The following is a 15475-nucleotide window of genomic DNA, read 5'->3' as shown; positions in this document are numbered from 1 at the left end:
GATGGTATTTGTGTTGGCGGAGACTTTAATGCTCATATTTATACTACATCTCCGCCCTGTAGACGAGGCTCGGAATTATTGGAACTTTTACAATGTAGAGATCTAGATGATGTCATGGGCCATTTTGGAATTGATGAGGGAAAGGTACTGGCCCCCACGTATATTGGTCGTGGTTCTTCAACCACGATTGATTATATGTTTACCTCTCCCCCCCTTAGTGAAGTGTTAATTAAATCTAAGGTTGTCAGTAGCCCATACAGTGACCATCTACCATTAGTAATTCATCTTAAATCTATTAAAAAGCCTGTAGGTCTTTGTGAGGTTGGAGCACAAAATATTAATGTATCGTCTGATAGACTAAGAATCATCTGGAGAGGGATTAATAACCGAGAGATCTTGACCAATGTAATTAAGAATAATCCCCTGTTGATTTCCAACTGTTTAACACTTGGTGGACCTGATATTACTAGATCCTTTTGTGATCTATGCGCAGCAATAAAAAGGGCTATTTCCAGACCGGTATTAGAACATAATACAAACACTCAAAGATGGTTTGATACCAATTGCTCCAGGGCTAATAGAGAACTTAGGAAAGCTCTTGAAGCTAAACCCCGAGATATTTCCCTTGTCAGTTCACTACGTTTTAAATATAAACAGGTTTTAAAAACAAGAACTGAAGAGCTCCTAATAAGCCATTGGGATAATCTCACCAAAACAACCGCCCTAAAAGACACCACCGGCTTCTGGAAAGAAGTAAAAAGTTTGAGAGCCCTGGGCTGTAATATCACCCCGATAAATTGTAATATCACAGGTGATTCATGGGTCAGCCATTTTTCTAAGCTCTATGCCACAGCTGGGAATTCTTCTGAGGACACTTTCCCAGATGATACTGTAGTCATTACACTAGAGGAGGTGGAGGAAGCCATCGCAAATAGTGCTGGCAACAAGGCCCCTGGCCCGGATGGTCTGTCCATCGACCAGATAAAATCAAATACATGGTTTTGGGCCCCCCTACTTTGTAATCTCTTTAATAATTTAGGTAAGGAATCTATCCCTCCCACATGGTCTTGCAGTACCATTGTGCCTATTTTTAAAAAGGGAAATAGGATGGACCCGGGGTGTTATCGTCCAATATCTTTGATCGACAACACCCTGAAGGTCCTTGGCAGGGTCTTGTTTGACAAAATAAGCACTTGGGCAGACGATAACTCCATCATCCACCGTTGCCAGCTCGGCTTTCGGAGCAAGCTTGGGACGGTGGAACAATGTCTAAACCTTAACCTCATAATGGCCAAATACACGAAAGCTAAACGATCTCCTCTGTACTTTGGCTTTATGGACCTAAGCTCAGCGTTTGATTTCGTTAATCGCTCTCGCTTGTGGTCCATTCTTTTAAATTATGGTTTGGATGAACCCCTAGTTCACTTTCTGGCTAATCTTCATCGCAACTTGAAAGCCCGAGTTCGTTTAAATAATGATGGTGAGGTTTCAAATGAGATTTTAATTAGCAAGGGGGTAAGACAGGGCTGTGTCTTGGCCCCCTTGCTTTTTATCTTATACATCAATGAATTAACTCATTTCCTGTGCAATTTGACAAAGGACGTTCCAATTATCAATAAGAAACCTATCCCGGCTTTACTCTACGCTGATGATGCGGTCCTTATGGGCCGCACTCCGAATGCTCTACGTATTTTAATAACGGGATTCGTTAATTATATGTCCGATCTTGGGCTGTGCACTAATTTTAACAAATCATTTATCATGACTTGCGGCCCTAAAAATTATAAAATCCCAAAGATTGTGATAGGTCCAAACATTCTAAAAAGCACATGCACTTTCCCCTATCTGGGCCTCTTATTCTCTAATAGTGGTGCATGGCAACCACACGTGGCGATGGGGAGAAACAAACTCTCAAAATCAATTAATTCTATCACCTCCCTACGCCAACCGCGTCAGGCTGATGTGGTTCTTAGCCTATTACAAATTTATCGAACCCAATGTCTCCCAACTGGCACATATGGTGCAGAAGTTTGGGGGTTCTCAAACTGTAAACCAATACAGAGAGAAGAGAACAGATTTTGTCGAAAAATCCTGGGGGGAGTTATTAGCGCACCGACTTTTGTTTGTCACAATGAATTAAAATTAAAATATGTTGAGGATTTTATTAGAGCAAGACCTGCATTATTTTGGCTAAGGATATGGCAAAACTCGGCAGCCTCATTGACTCGTGAGATTATTTTAGACTGTCTGAAAAGTGATAATGTAGCCCTAATCCCATGGATTAATGCGGTAGAGAGCAGCCTTAAGAGCGTCAATTACGGACACCTGTTCACACATCCAGATAGGATTGACGACTCTCATAAAAATTTGGTGAGAAGAGCACTCTATCAGCATTTCCAGAATGAAAGGGAAAGAGCGGTTTTTGTGAAACAATCCACAGTCGACTATTTATCAATCCAGGAATCTCATATTGAATCCCCGATGTCCCCCCAGCCTTACTTATGTAAAAAACTGGGTAGATGGACCAGATGTTTATTATTTAGATTCAGGGACAGGAGCATTATAAATCTCATCTGCTTTCCACTGGGTTATACTAAAAATTTGGAAAAACTATATTGTCCTTGTGACCACGGTGGAACCCAGAGTATGCTCCATTTTATCTTCGGTTGTGGATTTTATATGAAATTCACAAAACATTATCTAATACCATATTGTAAGAAATATGATTTGCTTAGCCACAACCTTGCCTATAGACACTTTTTAATGCTAGGATCTGATGAATTAATTTTTAGAGTTAGTAGCTTCCTTAAAGCAATTGTATGCTCACGCAGGTCGTTGAAAATTGATTAGCTTTGTTAAACATTCACTTTGCACTTTAAAACATGTCTTGATGGAATTTAACATATTATTCAGTTGTATTATGCACAGCCCAGTTAGTAGGTTCCTGTGTTTTCATTGCTGTCTTTTTATAAATTATATTTTTATATGTAATGTCTGACGGCCCAAAATTGTAGTTTGATGTGTATTTTAAAATGTCTGATTATGTGCTTTTATGGATGGTTTGTGAAATCCGAATAAAGTCTATTTGAATTGAATTGAATTATTAAATCAGTCTAGTAACATTGCCAAAAGTGACATTTCCCAGATATATTCTCCCTCTCAACTTTTGGTATTATCCCCTTTTTGGTACAATCCTGTTAGTGCCATATCCCACAAAATTCTGCAATGGACCTCCTGGCATTCCTCTGGTATTACATCCATTTCACCACTTTTTTTTAATAATCAGTTATTTTGTTTTGAGGAACTTTGCTGCCACTTCCATATTCCTTTTTCCCATACGCATAAATATTCTTTGCTTGTACACACTATTAGTCAAAACATTAGTGATCTTTCTCACAGCACAATTAAAACCTGTAATGATCTTACACATTCTCCTGACTTTTCTGCAGAAGTTAAAGCTGCTTTCTTATACAAACAGCTTTTCTTTCAAGGTCCAGATAGGGATAAAACCAAAACGGAACCTGCTTGGGAACAGGACCTTCAGTTTACTTTTTTCACAAATTGTGTCAAAAAATACATCATACCTCTTGTTCAGCCAATACTACTCACTCCATGTTTTTGTCTACAATAGGTTGCTTCTGATTCCTTCCAATTTACTCAAAATTAATCTTCTTCCTGACAATAATTGTTGGTCTTGCAGCTCCTCTAATGGTGACCTTCTTCATATGTTCTTTCTTTGCCCCAAGCTCTCACCTTTTTGGCAGTGAGTGTGGCATACAATTTCTCAGTTATTCTCTATCTCATCTCATGTTCACATAGTTAGTCTTTTTACCAGCAGTTGTTCGGATATATGGTCATTAATAGAGATCTAATTTGGCTTCTATTGACCTCATACCTTTCACAGCCTTTCTCTATTAATGTTAGCACTGTTGAAGTATCCAAACCTCCCTGAATTTAATTATATTAGGATATCTCCTTTGTTCACTTCCAATTTCAATACATAGCCTTCTGTATACATATTGTACTCACATTACTTTCATTCTTTTAACACCTTTTTCTTTATTTGGCCATATATTACTTAGTTCTTCTCTTTATTTCTTTACCGCCCCTTTTTATAAATAAATATGCAAAATTTATAAAATGTCATTTGTGATATGTTGCAATATTATTTCTAATTTTCTTAATGAGATTTGTCTTATTCTATACACCCGCTTTAACTGATTTTCATACACTTTTTATTCTTCTTATATAATTGATACTGTTTTCCATATGACATGTCCCTTAAGTTTATCTACATATTTTGCTGAAGTTCTCTTTGATTGTTTTAAAAAATATACTTTTTATATTCAACCCATCACAAGCACCTTCACTGAGGGTAGACAGACAGGCATTGGGTAACAAGGACTAGATGGCAGTGATGTACCTCAGAAGGGTGACACCATGGCTCCCCAAACATATCAAAACAGTGGTGAGATTTTGGCCGCACATAACTACAAAGATTGGCTGGCAAAACATACTAACAAAGAACACCTTACTGGGGTGGCAAGATGGTCTTAAAGATCTGACATAACATTTGGTGATAGAAGTTGACTGGCATTTTCACAGTGGTGAACAACTAGGGAAGAACAGGACTTCTGCATTTTGACCAGCTCCAACCAAATTATGGACTATAACAATGTAATATTCAGATACTTACGTTAGTGACATGCACTGATGTGTCAGATCGCACAAGCTGACCAGGTCTCATATGGCTCCTTGATTGAGACTACGGTGTTAGCAGCGGATTTACAAATGGGGCTAATCTCCTCATTCTACAAGATGCTAATTATAAAGAACTTGGCATCTCTTGACCACTTGAAGTTGCACTAGCAGGTGGACCTGGGCCTACTGGAGGATGCCCAGTAAGAGCATGTACTGCAATAACTTTGGGCAGGGCCAATCAAGGCTTTGTTCAGACCGACTCCACTGAAACTACTCCATGGGGTTGACTACTCTCCATTCCTACTAAATGATAGTAGCCCGAAGGGCAATCCTGCTAACTTTGGACAATGCCATCAAATATGGACTTGATGATAGTGGCAGAAAAGACAGCATACAAGGGGAGACAATATGAGTGTCACCCGAGAGAACTCTCTGTAGCTTATACATTGTATACCCAGGTACTGAGGGACACAGGGCAACCCCATTATATTTAATGGGTTAGTACAATGCTAAGCACTGAGCTTCTATACAGGCACAAGCCAGTGTTCTCTTGCCTGATATTGGTATTCACAATATACAAGTGAATACAATGAAGTTACCATTGTCTATTGTTTGTGCCTGGTTTTATTTGGCATTAGCTTTGCATGAACAGACAGGTCACATTATTTTAGTAGATCGGGCTGTGTATGAAAGGCTATAGGTGCTTATGCTATTGCGATCATTTCATACCCACTTTGCATAGACAATAGGGGAAATGGCACTCTATGATGCAAAGCGATTTTGGATTTTGGTGCCACACTTGTGGCCATTGTTTGGTGCTAAATAGTTGAATAACAGTGACTTTTGCTACAAGGGTGAACTCTTATCTTTTTATGTGTGGAGATCTCTGCCCTGACTGCAGAGTCTCTACAGTCATAACATTATTATTAGTAAAATTAAACACATAGTTTATGAATAACAACAAACAAACAGTAAATGTACTAAAAGATATAAGTTTACCTTTGTGATTCAGCCCCTACGTTTTTGATGTCACTGTTGTTCAATGCATCCTTGAATTTTTAGAAACTTCTAGTCTGTGAGTGTGTTGTGTCTGTTACCTGTAACTCATGTCCAGAGCTTGAAGTGAGTAGGCCAGCACTCGTAGTTTATCTCATTTACAGAGGAGCAACAGCACTTCAGAGTACAGTGCTTTGCTTATATTGAGAGCTGATGTATTTATAAGTGTAATTGATAAAGAAAAACACCAGCATTTCACATTTGACCAGCTCTATAAGTCAGTTGGTCTTGTTTATGAAACCTAACAAATAAGCCTACTATTTTTTTTATAATAGATAAACATTTTGAAAGCCCATGCATTAACATGGTCATCTTCTAATTGTATTTCTTAAAAGCATTACAAATTCATTTAGATATGTTCTAACAAATCTCATTCAAAGACAGCCACTGTAAATTTGTACGCATCGGCGGAGGCCTTCTTTGAGTAGGATATTGCAAATTGGTACTCTGTGTGTGTTCAATTAATGAACCTGAATTACTTATGTGATTCTTGTACCATCTTGCATTACGTTTTTCCCTTTTTCTTAAATTTAGACTATACATAGGCTTTCCTGTTTTCAGTTTCTATTTTTGGTAAATTCTGGTGGGGTTTTTTCAGTGTTTTGAAGTGATTTCAATACCTTAAAAAAACAGTGGTTATCAGTTGTTACACATTTTAGCGCCATTAAAACAACAGAAACAGTGTTTTTCCATTTTTTATAGAACGTTTTGCTTTTATTATTGCTTGTTTTCTGTACTGCTAGTGCACGGTATATAGACAGTGTATATGAGATCCAAATACATTTTTGCAAATCAAACTTGTTCTAGTACATCATACAATACCTCTTCAGTGAGTCTTTTGTCATGTGAGCTCACCTTTTCCTACCCATGTAAACTTTTTTCTGTGAAAAGGCCCTCTCAACATTGGCACTTGAGATTGACAACGCCAAAACAGCCAGTACACAATTTGCTAACTCTGGCCACTGACATAGCTTTCCATGCCAATACTGGTGCACTTGAAGTTTGAGTTTCTCTGGGCAGGTTCTGTAACATTTGCGTTGAACTGGGAGCTTATGCCCTCAGAGTTATTAAGGTGGTCAAAAATGAAGCAGCACTTTTGAAACCAAAGAGAGAATTCACCTTTACGAAAGGGGTCTAGAACTGGTATAGAGTACCACAGTGAGGTTTCATTGACTTCAAATGTCCTGGTTGGTGAATGAACATTTCTATGCATCATTGCAAGCCATTTCTCATACATTGTAAAATAAAAGTTCCTGAATTACTCTTCAACATTGCTTTGCTTACCAAGTGGTAAGCACTCTAACATGGAACATTTTGCAGTTTCAAAGTCACTAAAGGTGTCACCCAGCCCCTTCGCATCTACACCAATTATGCTGAACACTTGGCAGACAAGGGTGTTTACAGACTCTAGTTTTTGTATTATGTCCACTACAGCAGTTATGTTTTCCAGTAAAAATTTAAGAATACAGTACAGTGTACTTTTTTTCACATCACTATCAATATGCAACCAAAGATCCTCACATTTCTTGCCTTTGGCATCATCACTCAACAAAAATTCTGTAAACGGTTGCCACATGGATAATATAGCGTTCACAGCCTTTTGGACTGAGAACCATCCGCTAAGTGACACAGTTGGGATGAATCTTTCTTAGGTGCCACACAAAGCACAAAATGAGAAATATTTGCGTATTAGTTCCCGCACATAACAAAACAGTGCACCAGAATAGACTAACAAGTCAATAACATTCTTCATTAACTCTGAAGATTGTAGAGATGCTTTCAGCATACCATCTAACAAGTGACAAGGATCTCTTACAGGGAAGCACTTCAGCTCAGGTATCGATTTTGAGAGGTAATCACACAACATTTTTCATATACATAGCTGAATCACTGCAAATACAAACAATATCACTCTTTGTTGAACTTGGAAAGAACCTTTTTGCAGCAGCATTCCAAGTGACACTGCGTTCAATGTTTTCCAAAAGTCTGGTGTCAGGTTTTCACCACTATCCTTAATGCTTGGTGTTAGCACTCTTTTCACATATACTTGTCACTATACCTTGCATTGAATGTTTAAAACCTGCTATCAATACTGACTCACTTGAAACTGGGGGATGACGTTTCAAGGGTTTTTACCCATTCTCTGTGGGTAAATGTGATGGCACATATTGGGAAAGATTCTTCTGAAACCAGCCATTTTACCTATCAGTGAACGAATCAAACGCAGCCAAAATATCAAATATGATTTTGATATTTCCTAATTGTCTACAGTTTCTAAAATAATTAAACAAGACCTAAAACATGCTTCTAGACACTACATCTTTTGTCCAAAGACCACAAAACTGAAAAAAGCAAAAGGAAGACGAAACAATATTTTTGTGACATCTCTAAACAACAAAACTCAAGCAGAATAATGTTAGCCCAGTCTTTCTTGCTGCTAGGTTGTAAAACAAAGTTACATTGTATTGGTCACTTCAGAAAGAAAATAAATGACTCACTCTTCTTTTCCTTTCTTTGAATGGCATTTAGTTTGTGGTTGTGCAGGTGTTTTTTCAGTGTTTATATGTTTACACTGGTGAGGGCTATTTTCCTTCCAGTGGGGTTTTATCAGTTATTATAGGTTTAAACCTAAAACCGGACAGCCTAACTATACAACTTGAATGACTTGTATCAAATCTTTACTCATATGCTGGATAAATTGGCTATTTCAAGTATTGGGTCATTAAAAGGAACAGTAAAATAACACAGTAATATATTTACATGAAAGACAAAAACACTTAGTACATTATTAGAAGCAAAACTAGAATGTAAATCTAGAAATTAATCTGATATAATGAAGAAACAGCACGCGAGAAGCAGTGGATTAATACATTCTAAACAGGAGACTCACTAGACATTACATACATGTCATAGACTCAGCGGATATTGAATGTTCTAATTGTCCTTTGGACTAAGCCAGTTATGCCATATAATAGATCTTGTAAGCCCTAATATAATCGTCTGTGTATCGGAACCTGTCTACTTTATCTCCTCTATACTGCTTTAGTATATGGTCCTAGAAAGGGCAGAGTGAAGGTATGGCAATTCTAATCTAGGCCGTCTTAATTACACTTACACTTTCCATCCTTTAACTTAATTAGGTCTCGTATAGAGCAGCGCATGCGCTGCCTCTACGAGGCATCAAGTAATTAGTATTAGAGGTGAAACTCCACCCATTGCATTTTTTTTGTTTTGTCCCTTGCCATTGGTTTAAATCTGGCATTGCTCTTTTCATCTCGCTCATTATTGGCTGGTGGTCCGATGCGTCACTTCCGTTTTCTTCCGTTTTAGGAGGAAGCAGCATCGACTAACTACAGTTACGTTCCGCTGCTGGGCTCTTATGTTTTTATTTAGGGACTATTTCCTCGTTTTCAATAAAATGGCGCTGTGCGGCGAACACAGCTTTATCATGGCTGCGTCACTTGTTTCTTTAAATTGCTCCAACCCCGTCTGCAATCCTGCTATGTACATTCATTTCCACTGTTTCACGTCGTGTTTTGAATGGGACTCCATTACGGTAAGCGCTGGGCTGTGCGCTTACAACATGTGGCGCTGTGCATCATGTTGCGGTAGCTTATTTCAGCCGCTGACCCGGGGTGCTCACCTCCTCTCCAGCCCCTTCACCTCTCCCCACTCAGACGTTTGTCCAGAGGGCATCAATCCGTACTGCTGCTCCGCTTCTCCCGGGTCAGGGTGGCACCAGGTTTTTAAGCACTAGAATAGATGGGACGAGAGGGGTGGTACAGGGATCTCGTGTGCATCCTTCGCGTAAGCCTCTTTCCCCGCACCTGAGCACACCGCAGGGCCCTAGCAATCCATCTGGGGTGGCATCAGTCAATGCTGATGTTGTCCTGCCGCTAAGAGAAGCGGGCTACTAATTTTGCGCCACTATCGGTGGGGGTGGCAGTGGCCCCACGCGCAGCCTCGGCGTAAGCACTTCTAGTTTCATTAATTTATTAATTATTGCTTGAATACCTGCTCCCGCCTCAGCCATTCTTTCCTCAACTCTCTCCAGGGCTGTGTGCGGGGAGTGATCTCCCACATGCATCCCATCTCCCGGGCAGCGAACGTCTCCGGGACAGGCACTGACTGCGGTCCAGGGTGTACCTCGCCAGAATGCATCCCCTCCACTTCACAGCGAGCAGGGTCCGACCGCCCGGGCTAGAGGACCGCTGGCACACATGAGGTTAAAACAATAAGGGGAAGCGTGCACATATTTTGCCTGTCCCCATCCTGCATCTGTTGCTGTGGCTGATCGATTTCGGTGTTGTAAAAATGTAATGTACGCTATTTTTGAGCAAGGAGCATTAGGTGCGTGGGGTGTGATGCTGGGATTTCAACACGTTTGTGGTCTAGCAAATTTTGGCGTGGGCATCACTGTGTGTTAAAGGCATTTGGGATGGTTAAAGAGGCAGCTGAGTGATGAGTATGCTGACGGGTAGAACTCTGGCATGGTGACAGGGGGCTGAAGAGAGGGGGGCACGTGGTCACAGGAAATATTATCGCAGCAGCATTGCTGATGTTTATGCGGACCTTCCTGTTTTCTTGCATGTATGCTTCTTATACTGTGCTTACAATAATATTGGGTGGCCTTTATACCAATATGTGCACGTCTCGTACTGCATGCGTGATTGCGGGATTTCCCATAGTGCTGGAGAATTGAATTTCTCTATCTCTCACCTGTCCTGGCTTGTGGTCTCACAGAATGTTTCTACATTCAGGTGTTGAGGTCGGAGCTTACTCGTGGATACTGTGGAGGGGGAACATATTGTGTTTTAGAAGACATTGCAGTTCAGTCGCATAAGGTGGTATTTGATTATCTAATGCATACCTTTCAGTCAATTTTATTGCATTCAATACATTCCTTCCTTTCATATTTTTCATTTTCAGAAGCACACCAGTCCAGCACCATCCGTTCCGTAGCTCCACATATTTTAAATAATCCTATTCTGATCGCCTGCATTTGTTAAGGATGTCCGAAAAACAGTTAAATGTGCAGCACACTCTGTGTATACCAAAGGCAATAACGGGGACCGATTCAGCTGAAAACAGTTGTCCAAAATTGTTATTGTCAAAGCTGCGGATCGGTTTCATACAAGGCAACGCGCCTCGAAGCCGTGACTTGCAGCCCTGGGCCCTGGTTTTTAGAAGCACAGCCCATGGTCTTACGGGAGTCATACTGGCAACCCGAGAAGCTGGAAGATATTTCGGTAGTCCGGAGTGCCTGCTGCAGAGGTGCTGTTGGGTCGACTCCCTCAGAACCGAACTCGGCTTTCATCCTTCTAGAATCACTGCAAGGGCCATACCAGCGGACGCGAATCACGCGCATTATTCTAGCCCCAAGGGGGCGGTGAATGCTATAACAATATCCAGTGTTATCAGTGTTTAAACTCACTTTCATTATGTACTCGCGTCAGGTGTTTTCGGACCACAATTCTTCACCAGGGAGATGGTGCACCGACCCTGGAGACCTCTCAAGCCTGAGGGAAACGTTTACTTCAGTGGGGAGTTCATTCATGGGCGGTAGCTCCACAGACAATAACCATTTACATGTGCCTGAGCAGGGAGGGGCGCGAATTCCAAGGAGGGGGCTAGTGCGATGAATTACTAAGCACAAAGAGGCGTTTGATTGGCCAGGGGGTGAGATTTGTATGTGTAAATGGTAATTAACACGCACTGTGCTGCATTTCTCCGTGTTGTAAAGCCATGTCTCTTCCTACCATGTTCTCGGAGTGTGTCCACAGTCCCTGAATCCCTCCTTGCTCAGTCCCTTATGCTCATTTACATTGTTTTCTGGGTGTGTGCTTGCACTGATCCTTATCTCCCGCCAGACGTGCTTCCATCCAGGGCACAATTCTCTTCACTTCTCTTTACTCAACAATCCCCCGTGTCCCATTGTTTTCCTTCTCTCATTCCTCTCCACCTCTGTTTATTGTCTTTCACCCTCTATGCATTGCGTTCCTTCTCCTCCGCTGCTTACTCCAGCAGATCAACCCTCTTTTCATCATTACTTTCGGTCCATCGTGCTTTTCTTGTTTTCTTTCTCGCCTCCCACCTCTCCGACTTCCGTCTCACGTCTTCCTTTTTACATCTCCCCTCATTTGCGATTTTCTTTACACTTTTCTTCCTCAATATTGTTCTCAAATCCCTTCCTATTTGCTCATTTTCTAGCACTCCATAAATCTATCTCGGTTGCCCTCTTCCATACATTCTTAGGGTTTGTGTAAAGTTTGACTATGTCCCTCTTTAGTCAATAACACCACCACAACCAGTAGCATCAGTACCACCAACAATCATTACCACCACCACCAATAACAGTACCACCAACAATACCACCACCACTACCAGTACCACCACCACCAGTACCGCCACCACCAGTACAACAACCACCAATACCACCACCACTACCACCACCACCACCAGTACCACCACCACCAGTAACACCACCCACCACCAATACCACCACCACCACCCCCACTAGTACCACCAGTACCACTACCACTACAACCACCAGTCTGACCACCACTATCACAACAAATACCAACACCAATACGACCAATTCCACCACCACTACCACCACCGCTACCACCACGACCACCAATACCACCACCACCAGTACCACTAATACCATCACCACCAACACTGCCACCAGTACCACCGCAAATACCACCAGCATCACTTCCACCACCACCAGTACCACCAACAGCACCAACAACACCAGTACCATAACCACCACCAGTAAAACCACCACTACCAACAACAAAAACTACCACCACCACCACTAACAATAACACCACCAATACCACCACCACCAGTTCAACAAACACCAGTATCACCACCACCACTACCACCACCAGCAGTACCAACACCACCAATAACAACATCTCCACCACCACCATTACCACCAGTACCACTACCTCCAACAGTAACACCACCACCAATAACACCACCACTACAACCACCACTACAACCACCAATACCACCACCACTAACAAAACTAGTACCACCACCACTACAAACAATACCACCAGTACCACCACCACTAACAGCACCAGTACCACCACCACCACCACCACTACCACCACTGCTACAACCACCATAAGTACCATAACCACCACTACAATTATTGCTATTACTACTCTGTGGTGATAGTAATAATAATAGTGGTAGTTATGATACAGGTGGAAAATTACTGTTATAAATTACAATACCTTTTTAATTTTTCAAAAGGCATTGCCCTTTACAATACCAATAGCTCTAAAACTCGCAGTTGCGAGACCTATTGCATTGTAAATGCTTGTTTTTAAAGGTGGTCACTCTTGGCCTCAGGAAAGTATGTGCCGAATCGTTTCGACCTTCATATTGGGACCAGGAACTGTTTGATGGAAGGTCTTCCTTAGGGCTGGGGAAACTTTTTGTAGGACACTGAAATTACATAATGCAAAACAGGGGAATGTTATGTAATATAAATTAATGCCTATGTGCTGTATTGAATCTTGTTACTGTGCCTATAAGGGTATACATACCGAATTGTTAGGAAGGGAGGTCTATCCGTGAAGGAGTTGCAATATCTTCACGGTCTTTTCTTTATATCTCCTTTATTTGCAGCTTTTCTGGGGGTTACATAGTGGGGGTAAATGTTAGAACATAATTCAACTTTGGGGCTCTAGAAAACTTTGCTATGTGTTTCATGCATTATTGGAACTCTTGTGCATTGCTGATTGTCAATAAAGCTATGAACCCTTGGTGAAATGGACGTAGCTGAGGTGAAGAAAATTCTTGTGCACACACACAGGGGATCCACATCCTCGCCACTAACAACAGGCCATCATAGGGGTTGCATGGCCATCACCACTACCACCCCTACTCATAGAGCTTATGTTGCCCATGTGTCAAATTTTATTACGCGGACATGCTGTGTTCAAGTGACTTGAATGGAACACATCTACATGCACTATATTGCTCTGAGTAAAAGCAATTCGTTTGTGCCTTCCATCATGCTGCATTGCCCGTGAAGGAATTACTCAATGGACAACTCCGGTAAATCACGAGACATGAAAGGATTCGGCGCGTCTTATGTACAGTTACCTTTCTAGGCTTCAAGGTATATTTCTACTCTGTTGAAGGCTCCTCGGCAATTACGGCAGTTCCGATGCTCGTAATAGCTGCTTTGATTTGAACTGGCGATTTCACGGGGGTCTTTACCTTGCTTTGAGCATGCGTGACTGCATTTATCATACGTCTACGTATGTTGCCTACTCGTGCCTGACTTCCTGTTACTGGTATGTTTCACAGTAGTCATGGAGACTATGAAAAGCTGTCTTTGCTTTTTTGTTTATTGACAACTTGGCACTTTGCTTGTCATCAATTTTATAGCTGTTGTTTGAGATGATCTTGTCTCAGGTTTTATCAAATTATTATTGACTTTTTTGAGCGGGCCCACTTGGCTTTTTTTTTTTAAATGCCCACATGTTATCATCAACAGGAACAACGCCTTTGATTGCCCACTGCAAACAACAATGCAGGTTTTTAAAAAAAAGATTTTTAAATGTTCCAGAGATTGGATGTTCCTCTCTATTAAAACAGTAGAACGTATATTGAAAATCAACACAGGAGAATTTAAATTAATTCTCAGGTGCTAAAATTAATACTCGGGTATTTATTTATGTTACTAAAAAATTGCACAAATTATGTATACATATATTTGTTATATATATAACGCTAATAAACTAATCACAATTTTTTAAATTATGAAATATAAATTGATAATTCTCAAAAACTTTAATACAAATACATCAATTTAAAACATATTGTTTCATTTTTTTTGTAACATTATCTAGCTGATCACAATACCCAAAACAATAGCAATAACACACTCTAATTTATGAAAATAACTATCATTAATATGTAATACAATTCTACATAATTATAAGCCAATATCACAAAACTAATCGGAATGTAAACAAACAAACCTCCATTTTAATATCCACAAAATGTTAAGTCCTAAAACTCTTTCAATGAAATTAACTTGACCCGCAGGTCTGCAAAATGGCGGTCACAACATACATAAAAAAAAATAACGAACATTAACCTAACCAAAAAATTATTTACTGTGTTACACAGCATAAAAAACATGCTAAAAACTATGCACAAAACATATTTTCGTTTTAAATAATGTTGTACTCCAATAAACGTATATAAGAAGCTATCCACCAATTTAAAATCAATGGTTACTTGACTACCAGAGACACCACACGCGTTCTGCTGCCCAAGACTTTCACTAAACAAAGTATCCCAACGAATTTACCAAGTAAGTAATACGTGTAAGATTTGTAAAATATATGCTGAGTTAAAAAAAAGGAAATATACTTCAATAACGCATCTTTTGATTTTTTCTGAGCTTCACAACAAAAAAATTCTGTAGTATATAAACGAGATTTCCATTTATTTTTTCTGTCTAAATTTAAAAAGTAAGTGAGCCAAATGATTTTCTTTGTTTTACTAGTTTTAAATATAATGTAACATTTATTAACATAAAAAAGAAAGCAGAAAAACAAATTTTGCATTTTGTCGAAAAAGTTATTTTAATAGTGCTTGCCTTAACCCCTTCCATGCGGGGCGGATTCCCCCGCTGTGCTGAGCGCTGCTTGCGCGGGCGTGGTCATGACGGAACGGTTCC

Source organism: Triturus cristatus, chromosome 8 (genome assembly GCF_964204655.1).
Source record: "Triturus cristatus chromosome 8, aTriCri1.1, whole genome shotgun sequence".
In the NCBI taxonomy this organism is placed as follows: Eukaryota; Metazoa; Chordata; class Amphibia; order Caudata; family Salamandridae; genus Triturus; species Triturus cristatus.
This window is presented reverse-complemented; position numbering follows the sequence as displayed.